This window comes from Hordeum vulgare, chromosome 7H, assembly GCF_904849725.1.
Source record: "Hordeum vulgare subsp. vulgare chromosome 7H, MorexV3_pseudomolecules_assembly, whole genome shotgun sequence".
Classification (NCBI taxonomy): Eukaryota; Viridiplantae; Streptophyta; class Magnoliopsida; order Poales; family Poaceae; genus Hordeum; species Hordeum vulgare.
In genome coordinates this window covers 22,249,381-22,260,686 of record NC_058524.1, presented here as the reverse complement: position 1 = coordinate 22,260,686, position 11,306 = coordinate 22,249,381, and the positions used below count along the sequence as shown (strand labels likewise).

Genomic DNA, 11,306 nt, shown 5'->3' with positions numbered 1-11,306 from the left:
ATGGCTCATCTGCGTTATACGACAGTATATCAAATACAATCATGATCCTAAAAATTAGTATCGCACGGTCTAAATGAGGAAATATAGTTGCTAACCTTTTAGAATAAGTAGAAATAAAGAGGAAGAGGTTTAAGCGTGGCTCGGGCTTCTCATATCGTAGTTGTGTTCGGTGAACTGAAGCGGCATCGCTCTAACACACATTTCAACAAACACCTCTAGTGCATCCAAGAAAAATGGAGGACTAGCACACACCCACACTCTTCCATCCAAGAAAAATGCAAGGAAGAGGGGAGAGGGGGGCTGTGGCCAATATATGTAGGCAGAGGACTTTAGTCCCGGTTTGAGACACAAACCGGGACTAAAGGTGGCGCACATGCGGGCTGCACACCGCATAGCCCTTTAGTCCTGGTTTGTGTCCAAACCGGGACTAAAGGCTCCTTATGGGCCGGGACCAAAGCCTCGTGGGCGGCATTGCGATTTTGGGGCGACGTGGCCGGGCCTTTAGTCCCGGCCCAGATGGAGGCTAGGACTAAAGGGTCCAGGCCAAAGGCCCGTTTTCGACTAGTGTTTGTTGCTTTCAGTTCTCACTTTGCAAACAATCTATAAGGGATTGACAACCCCTTCATAGCGTTGGGTGCAAGCTCTTTGTGTTTGTGCAGGTACTTGAGTCTTGACGAGATTTCCATTGGTTCGATACCTTGGTTCTCCAAACTGATGGAAATACTTACCGCCGTTGTGCTCCATCACCCTTTCCTCTTCAAGGGAACACCAATGCAAGGCTCCAAGGCCGCGGGGAAATCCTTTGCATATTTGCCAAGGAAGTCCCTAAAGACGTAGCCGTAGCAGCAGGATTCCTGGCGCCGTACCAGGGAAGGTCTGTTGTCACAGTAGCATGCATCTCAGATATGTAGAGGCCGGTTGTAATGTTTAAACCTTTTAAGTAATAAAACGTCCCTTATCGAAAGATGTATGTGGACATGGTAAATATTCTTTTGGCACCTATGTAGAGGAGTTTCCCTAGCCAATCACAATCTGACCAGTAGCAACTCGAATGGTAGTATAAATGTTGTTTCTACGGCAAAGACCACGTAATCCGGCATTTGTTTTGGTGATGCCTTTCGTGGGTCCATTATGTTGAACAACTCATGTGGCTCTTAATCCTCTACGGCTCCACCAACTACTATTGCCAATGTGTTTGAAAATTGATTTGGTGGAGGCAACTTAAGTCTCAATTCCAACTAGGAGTATCTTTATTATTTTGGATAATTTGGAACTGTCATGATTACATTGTGCAGGTGATCCACATGGCTACAGACAAGACCTGTAGGGGACTTTCTTCAGTGTGTGCAAGCGTAGGAGCTTTTAGACTCTTCGTGAAATAATTTGGATGGCAGTCTATCTATAGGATGAGTAATACACAAGTGCATTAACTTCTAATCCCTATCTCTACTATTTAAAAAAAATGATAGCCTTCCTGTTCCTACCAGACTGACTGCTTAATCAAAGATTCCATATTTTTTTTATGATTATTTCTTGAAAACTATATTAATTGTCCCATCTTTTATTGACTTATAAAATAAACTATATTTTCTTTGGTATGTCAAAAAATGATTACGATATAAAATCACCGACAAGATTTGATGAATAATTATTTACACAATCATAAAATATAAACATATAAATTATGGGCTAATGCACTACTCCCTTCGTCTCGTAATAGAAGACCTTATTATATCCGCATTGCTGATGTTATGAGATCCTATATTATGGGATAGAGGGAGTACAATAGTATACTCCCTTCATCCCAAAGTAAGTGTCTGAACTTTATACTAGCTCTAGTACAAATTTGTACTAAGCTCAAGACATTTATTTTGGGATGGAGGGAGTATCATGTAGCAAAGCACGGGCAAATACCTAGTAGTACTGAAGCTTTTATTACCAATTGTTCTGCATCCTAGGTGCATAATCATGAACCTTGAGAATGTACACAACCAAAAAATATTGGCTTGACAAGAAAGACTCCTCTGCAAACTAAGAAGTCTATCACTAGCATGCCAACCTAATTATGACATAATATATCTCATAATCTATTTCATCCGCTGCCACCAAGTTTCATATGCACCTTGCTCTACTTCTTTTGTAACAACATCCAAGATTCATATTGTCATATCTTGTTTTCCTGATTAACTTTGTACCAGATAAAATACTTCACATTAATAAGTTTACATGCAGCAGAGGATGATGCCATGGGGGCATTCCGTCCATTTAGAAACAAAATTGTATCGTACTATGGCGTTCCGCATCGTGAGTGTAAATGTCTCACATGGAGTAGTGTGATCTTTCCCAGCAAGAAATTCTTGAGATGCGTGGATAACTCTGTTGACAATGCAATATTGCAACCCTCTTAGACATATTTTTTGAAAGCATAATGAGGAATCTCACACTGCAACTCACCCGAAATCATATACTAGAAAATCATGGCATCTACATTGCTGGACAAAAGTTGAAGCACAACCTAGCATTCTGCATTGGCCTCTACAATAGTTTAACGACATTATGAGCAGGGTGTAGTGTGGTGGAAAATATTTTGAACAAAGAAGGGCAATGTCCTAGCCAAGTCCAAACACATAGTTCGACCCAAAACAATGATCTCATACACATCATGCCCCCGAACTAGAGGCTACATTCAGCCTAGCATGGAACAAAAACGTCTAACGAGAAGAATGCTTCGACCAGAAAGTACACAACAAGTTCCCCGTGTCTCTCAATCCCACATGATGCTATTAAGCTCCCGTCCAATCACGAGGAAACATGGTAATCAACCTGCTTTGTCTCTATTTTCTCCTCTCTTCCACTTTGCAACATTTGTAGGTGCTACTATCATGTTTGTTCTATGCTAATGCATCTACCTTTTATAACATGGTTTGGCTAGCTGCACATGTAGGCTCTTTATAATTTATTTTATCATATTGGCACTATAATAATGGTATAATAAAGAATATGTACACATGATTTATTGCCTCTATGAGGGAGCATGCGGTTCTTATATAATTCACTTTTATTGCCTCACAAGAACTATTGTTGGTCATGTTTATGATGCTTTAGCGCTAGAAAATACAGTTGTCTTGATATTACAATGTTTAACCTGCTAGTGTATTTTACGATTCACATTATAGACATAATACTACTCTATAGAGATTCCCTAAAAATTATGTTGGTTTAGACACACTAGTCATCAACCCGTGCGGGCTAGCTTAAACTCCAATAGCTCATGATGTATTGTGCTACTGTTTTTCAGGGTTAGCCTTATGGTAAAGTAAAATTTTGAAGAGACAAAATGGACAAGGAAGACAAGCATCGCCTCTGCTCCAGTCTAGTACAGGCCACGAACAGGCTGCCATGGGCCACAATCAACAACGCAAGCGAAACAAAAAATAGGCCATGTACAAAGCTGTTGACGTGATGCTAGAAAGATCCATTGGATGAGGACGTGAATGAGACTAAATTAAATCTCAGCTAGCTTAGTTTTAGCAAACCTGTAGATACATTTATATTCAAAGCCAGGAAAATGTAATCTTCATGTCATACCGATAAAAATGTAATTTCTGATCTATTTCTATGCAAAGCATAATCAAGAGAGTATGGTCAAGAAGCCACAAATGTGGGCATGAAGGTCTGCTTTCAAGAATTTCCACCTAATATTCAAATTCAGGTAAGACCCACATGTTTCTTTTGTACTATATATTATACGTCACCACAAGTCTCCATATGTATCAATAAGTTGTACTGAACCCTGGTAGTAGGATGGGTGTTGGTTGGAAAGCAGAATATCTTTTTTTTCTCAGTACAGTACAGTTTTCAGTTTCCACAACTTATAACAATGAGCCTTGCCAGTTTTGTGTTAACTTATGTTGAATATGTGAACCCGAATGTTAATTTATGATTTGTTTTTAATATATACTCAATTACTCTTACAAATAAATGAAGATGATCTTGAACTTTCGAAGACAACTAATAGTAATTTATTTTTATTCTCTTTGCTTAACTCATGGGCTGCAAGACTATGCTCTCAAGGTCAACAATCACAGGCTCAGCCATGCCTTCATGATCACTCTCACCAAGTGCACACATGAGGTCCGGTTTTGGGTTTTATTTGAAATATGACATGTGATTGACCACCTCTCTCTCTCTCTCTCTTCCTCCCTGCCTCCCTCCCTCCCTCTCTCTCCCTCTCTCTCTCTCTCTCTAATTCAACTAAAGATCACCAGTCTTGGCATCTAGAATTCAGGATACAGAACTCATAATTTTGTAAGGCCCACCATTAACCAAGTTGCTTCATCTTGAATGCCCACATCCGTCATGTACTTGCACTCTGAAAACCGTAGCTGCGGCATAATCCACAGTAATCGACTCCATTTTGAGCATACAACATGTTTGTAGTTTGATGTCTTTAGTAGTTTACATACGAAAGAATTCTTTGTTTGCAAATGGAACTATGAATAATTTATTGCAGCATCGCTAGTTATTAATCTAGCTTGTATATTCATTAAGGTGCAACTTCCTAATCCTATTTGATCTGGGGGACTAACTCACATGCTCATACTTAGCCCACAGATTACCCCTGATCAAATGGAAGATGTGGATCGCCGACCAACTATTAGGATTTTTTTTATAAGGCAATTGTGTGATATCTGACATCTACTTTTTGAACTCAAATGTGTCAACTATTTTATCTGGATTTCCGCACAATGTATTTTAGCTTTTATTCGATTAACATTTTCATATATATTGTATGCTGCACTCTATATGTATTTTATTTGATTTTTGTCTTCTCTTATGAAGAAAATGGTTCTTGCTTCCCAGCTAACTATGAGTATAAATGCCTGTGAACTATGAGGCATTATTTTCTTCTTACAAGAAGAAACTATTTCCATTTTTCAGGTTATGCCTTGCCTGCAATGAGTGCATTATGTTGAATTGGTGCTTAATTGGCATAGTAAGAATTGAAAGTGTTATGAAGTGCAACAAATTCTTTTTGCTGCTGGTCTTATTTCTAGAATTCTACTACAGCTTTATCTAAGTAGGTGGGGATAACCAAACCTTAAATTTCTTGTTTACTTCTGGTAGGTGATGGGACAACTACGAGGGGCAATCGCCCACCTGAACGATTATATTGATCAAAATTTTGGACATTACATGCTCGGTCATAGTAGGCCATATAGAGGTACAGAAAACATAGGGACACACAACGACACACACCAATGTACAAGGGGAATACAAGCTAGGCAAGGCGAGGCTCACGCAACCCATAGTGTGAAATAGCTAACTTGTGATTCGATGGATGCTGGTGGATATCTTTTAGGCATGAGGTAAAAATGGTCAATATCAGTCACGGTCTGGCTAGCGGCTGCAACCTCCAGAAGACATGCTTGCAGGTATGGCGTTAGGTGGATGAGCGCAAATTGAGAATAACAACAGTGAAATAATAGTTGAATGCATGATGCATCAGAACAACGAATGTAGGTTTCACCACAACTTTTATCTCGGGATGTAAACAATATTGTTAGATGATTTTGTAGCTGGTACTATCACCGCATAGAAAAATAGGCCTCTTTTCTGCTCCCCACCTCCCATTATATTGAGATACAGAGCTAGCTCAAAATTAGGTTTATTTATCTTTCGTTTTTTCCTTTGAAGATACTGAGGAAAAAAAACAAGCATTTATTTGCTATTCCGTGGCAATGCACGGGCATTCAGCTAGTTAATAAAAATGACAAATCTTTTGCCGTGTTTCTTTAAAAGGAGTCCCAGACCAAACCGTCATTTATCTTTTCAAAGTACCATCACTACGTCGGCCGGTTACTCCTCTGCATCAATCAACTTGGAAACTGATTTGCTTGGAAGGCCAAAAAGAAGACAAGGCCCGAGATAACTTGTGATTCGATGGATGCTGGTGGATATCTTTTAGGCATGAGGTAAAAATGGTCAATATCAGTCACGGTCTGGCTAGCGGCTGCAACCTCCAGAAGACATGCTTGCAGGTATGGCGTTAGGTGGATGAGCGCAAATTGAGAATAACAACAGTGAAATAATAGTTGAATGCATGATGCATCAGAACAACGAATGTAGGTTTCACCACAACTTTTATCTCGGGATGTAAACAATATTGTTAGATGATTTTGTAGCTGGTACTATCACCGCATAGAAAAATAGGCCTCTTTTCTGCTCCCCACCTCCCATTATATTGAGATACAGAGCTAGCTCAAAATTAGGTTTATTTATCTTTCGTTTTTTCCTTTGAAGATACTGAGGAAAAAAAACAAGCATTTATTTGCTATTCCGTGGCAATGCACGGGCATTCAGCTAGTTAATAAAAATGACAAATCTTTTGCCGTGTTTCTTTAAAAGGAGTCCCAGACCAAACCGTCATTTATCTTTCAAAGTACCATCACTACGTCGGCCGGTTACTCCTCTGCATCAATCAACTTGGAAACTGATTTGCTTGGAAGGCCAAAAAGAAGACAAAAAAATGCGTCTGCCGGGAGTCGAACCCGGGTCTATTGCTTGGAAGGCAATTATCCTAACCGTTGGACTACAGACGCTTTGACTTGCTAATTTTCGTAACGCGTGTTATTTCTAAAAGAATTTGTAAAATCAGAAAGCAAGTGATGGACATTATTCAGTGCCCTTTCATATTACGCGTTGCTGCAGAAAATTTGTTAACAAAGGACAAGTGTTAAACATACTAGACAATGCCCCGCGCGTTGCCGCAGAAAACTTGTTAATTTTTTTTATGAATGAATGTTAGAAAACTAATGTTAATGCAAAAACCGTTATAAAAATATCTTCCTTAATTATCTAGAAAAAAATTCATGCATGAGGGTATGTTTTGCATGAAAAGATTAATGAAAAAAGTAACTTATGAGTACATACATGAGTTGATGATATGACATTGTTGCATGGAGAGGAAAATTAGGTAGTGGTTCTAGCTATTTAAGAATAAAAGATGGCACCGTCTCTTCCATCACCTCAGTCTTCTAGCCAACTCAAAAAGAAATACTTAGGACCAGTTTTTTTGGTGGCTTTTTTTAGCTTTTGAAATAAGTTGTCCCTTACCCAGCTTATTCTAGAAGCCCAACCAAAAATATTTTGCTTAGAAGCCTACTAGTCAAGTCTTAAATAGTGTCATTTGCTTGGAAGGCAAAGAAGACAAAAAAATGCGTCTGCCGAGAGTCAAACCCGGGTCTATTGCTTGGAAGGCAATTATCCTAACCGTTGGACTACAGACGCTTTGACTTGCTAATTTCAATAATGCATCTGATGGACATTACGTCGTGCACTTTCATATTACGCGTTGCTCCAGAAAATTTGTTAAAAAAATTATGGATGAATGTACCGCCTCTCCCATCAACTTAGTCTTCTAGGCAACTCAAAAAGAAATACTTATTCTTCTATGCAACTTAAAAAAGAAATACTTAGTCTTCTACGCAGCTCAAAAGAGAAATCCTTAGTCTTCTAGTGGTGGACTTCATTAAAGTACTATCATGAGCATGTTAGAGCTACTACCTCCATCCGAGTGTGTAAGTCATTCACGTAATTCTAGATCGATAATTTAACTATCTAAATATATATTATATATGATAAAAATATATTTAGAAACTACATCTGCATAGAAATCTAATGATATATTTTTCATGACATATAATACATATTTAATTCTTTAAATTGATGACCTAAAACTACATGTATGACTTATACACCGGAACGGAGGAAGTAGTCTCTTTTGCAAGTAGTCAGAACGCAAAACCATTGGCCACATCAAAGTGCTAACTGGCCAAAAAGAAATAAAGGCTCCGGACATTACGTTTTCTCCATATCCCGTCGCCGCCAATCTACCTTGTCTCATGTGGTCTTAGGGCCATGGAGCCGTGGTGGATCCCGAGACTTGCCGGTGAGAGGACCCATGCTTCATTTTTAGGTGTTTTTAAGTATTTTTAGGGTTTGTGTCTTGATTAGATAGGCGAGGTGGCGGCTACTCCTTGAAGATGAAATAAGATTCTTGTTTTCCTACTTGACTTTGTACCAGATAAAATACTTCACAGTAATAGGTTTACATGCAGCAGAGGATGACGCCACGGGGGTATTCCGTCCATTTAGAAACAAAATTGTACCGTACTATAGCATTCCGCATCGTGAGTGTAAATGTCTCACATGGAGTGGTGTGATCTTTCCCAGCAAGAAATTCTTGAGATGCATGGATAACTCTATTCAGAATGCAATATTGCAACCCTCTTAGACATATTTTTTGAAAGCATGGTGAGGAATCTCACACTGCAACTCACCCGAAATCATATACTAGAAAATCATGGCATCTACATTGCTGGAGAAAAGTTGAAGCACAACCCAGCATTCTGCATTGGCCTCTACAATAGTTTAACCACATTATGAGCAGGGTGTAGTGTGGTGGCAAATATTTTGAACAAAGATGGGCAATGTCCTAGCCAAGTCCAAACACGTAGTTCGACCCAAAACAATGATCTCACACACACCATGCCCCCGAACTAGGGGCTACATTCAGCCTAGCATGGAACAAAAACGTCTAAGGAGAAGCATGATCAGACCAGAAAGTACACAACAAGTTTCCCGTGTCGCTCAATCCCACAGGATGCTATTAGGCTCCCATCCAAACACCAGGAAACTGCTTTGTCTCTATTTTCTCCTCTCTTCAACTTTGCAACATCTCTAGGGGCTATTGTCATGTTTATTCTATGCTAATGCGTCTACCTTTGATAACATGGTTTGTCTAGATGCACATCTAGGCTCTTTATAATTTATTTTATCATTTTGGCACTACTATAATAATGGTCTAATAAAGAATATGTACACATGATTTATTGCCTCTATGAGGGAGCATGCGGTTCTTATATAATTCACTTTTATTGGCTGACAAGAACTTTTATTGGGCTAGAACCGGGACTAAAGGCCCTTTTTGACAGGCCGAGAGGCGGGAAGCGAGGGTCTTTAGTCCCGTGTTGGGGCTAGAACCGGGACTAAATACCCTTAGTCCCGGTTCTAGCCCAAACCCGGGACTAAAGGCCTCAGGCTGGCACCGGCGCAGGACATGGCAATGTTTAGTCCCTCCTCGCCATGCGAGCGGTGCTCGCAGTGCTTTATAAGCACCGCTGCGCCAACTCTTTCGAGCTCCTCTCTAAAGCAGACTTATGGGCCTAAACGCACTCTCTCCCCAAAATTTAAAATAGATGTGAATTTAAAGACAAATTCAACCTAAATTCAAAGTGCTAACTCACTTTGAATTTAGGTTGAATTTTCTCTATAAATTCGCATCTATTTTCAATTTCTTTCCAAAAAAATGTTTGCTTTATTTATTTTGTATTTTTCTACTTACAGCTAAATATTTAGTTTTCAAATTTGAATAGTTTAAATTTGAATTCTTTGAAATTTGTGAATAACTTTACTTTCAGTCTTTGCTATTAAAGATTTTTTTCTCTTTTATTTTAGTTTTCTAGTAAAGATTATAACAAAAAAACTTTATGAAAATTCTTTTGAGTTGATATTTTTTTGTTTCTTTTTAGTTAATGTTTTACTTGATTCTTTTTAACAAATAAGCACTTCGATAATTTTAGTTGATTATTCTTAATTCATTCTTTTTAGTTAATGTTTTAGTTGACTCTTTTTTTCTATTAAAGATTTTAACAAGAAAACTTTATGAAAAATCTGACTTCATTTGATATTTTTTGTGCATTTCCTTTTTTTTAAAAAGTACTACAAATGAACTCAGAAAATGTTGAAAGTTGGCATGGTATCATCATTTCACCCACATAGCATGTGCTAAAAAGTTGAGAGTGTTATGACAAAAACTGGATTCACTTCGTGTAAAAAACGGACAATCTCTTTCGAAGTTTAATACATTAGTACACATCACATAAAGTTTAATACATTACATAGATTTATATTTCGATCCCTTTCCTATGATCGCTTTGGCCGTAACCATGAAGCATCTTCATTATTTAACGGGATGCTTGGGTCAATTCTTGCTATGAATTGAAGGACGGAATTTCATCAAACTTATTCTAATCTGTTGACATGTCTGTTTTGTCCCCGATCCCCACGATGTTTTTTCCCTGAAAGAACTATGTGACGCTTTGGCTCATCGTCCGATTTATTTATTTGCTTATTTTTTTTATTTTTTTTGGTCTGGAGGACATGTCTTCACGTAGAAAACTTGAGCCACATCATTGGTTAGGATGAATGGCTCGTCTCTGTAACCAAGATTATTGAGATTAACTATTGTCATTCCGTACAACTGGTCTACCTTTACCCCTTCTCCATTCATGTTCACCCAACTACACCGAAACAAAAGGGACCTTAAAAGTAGGTCCATAGTCAAGTTCCCCTATCTCCTCTATGTAACCATAGTATGTGTCCTTTTTCCCATTCTCGTCTGTCGCATCATAGCGGACACCACTGTTTTGGTTGGTGCTCTTTTTATCTTGAGCGGTCGTGTAAAATGTATTCCCGTTTATCTTGTATCCTTGGAAATGTAATACAGTTGAAGAAGGTGATGCGGCCAACAAGTAGAATTGATCTCCAACCGTGTTGTCATTCATGAGGCGAGCTCGCAACCAACTGCCGAAAGTATTCATGTGTTTTTCTTCAATCCAGGAGATAGCCTTCCCCGAGAACTCGGAGCGTACAAAATTCTTGTGTTCCTCGATATACGAAGCCACGAAGGTGGAACTTTTTAGACCTGTGTAGTGTGTTTGAGTGAAAGAATGCTCGTCCCTAAATATCATTGCTTTCTTTCCTAGCATGCCTTTTCCATCAAGTCTCCCCTCATGCCACGGTTCAGGAACACCAATCGACTTAAGGTCAGGAAGAAAGTCTACACAGAACCCAAGATTCGTATTGTCATATCTTATTTTCCTGCTTGACTTTGTACCAGAAAAATACTTCACACTAATAGGTTTACATGCAGCAGAGGATGACGCCACGGGGGCATTCCGCCCATTTGGAAACAAAATTGTATCGTACTATGGCGTTCCACATCGTGAGGGTAAATGTCTCACATGGAGTGGTGTGATCTTGCCCAGCAAGAAATTCTTGAGATGCATGGATAACTCTGTTGAAAATGCAATATTGCAACCCTGTTAGACATATTTTTTGAAAGCATAGTGAGGAATCTCACGCTGCAACTCACCCGAAATCATACACGAGAAATTCATGGCATTTACATTGCTGGAGAAAAGTTGAAGCACAACCTAGCATTCTGCATTGGCATCTACAAT

The 11,306-nt window shown here is 38.9% G+C and overlaps 2 non-coding genes across 2 annotated transcripts; both read right to left on the bottom strand.

The window, feature by feature from the left end:
• Positions 1–6,530: 6,530 nt before the first annotated feature.
• Positions 6,531–6,602, bottom strand: TRNAG-UCC. Its single transcript has one exon. It is a non-coding gene; the product is annotated as a tRNA-Gly (tRNA).
• Positions 6,603–7,218: 616 nt separating this feature from the next.
• TRNAG-UCC lies at positions 7,219–7,290 on the bottom strand. Its single transcript has one exon. It is a non-coding gene; the product is annotated as a tRNA-Gly (tRNA).
• Between the last annotated feature and the right edge of the window lie 4,016 nt (positions 7,291–11,306).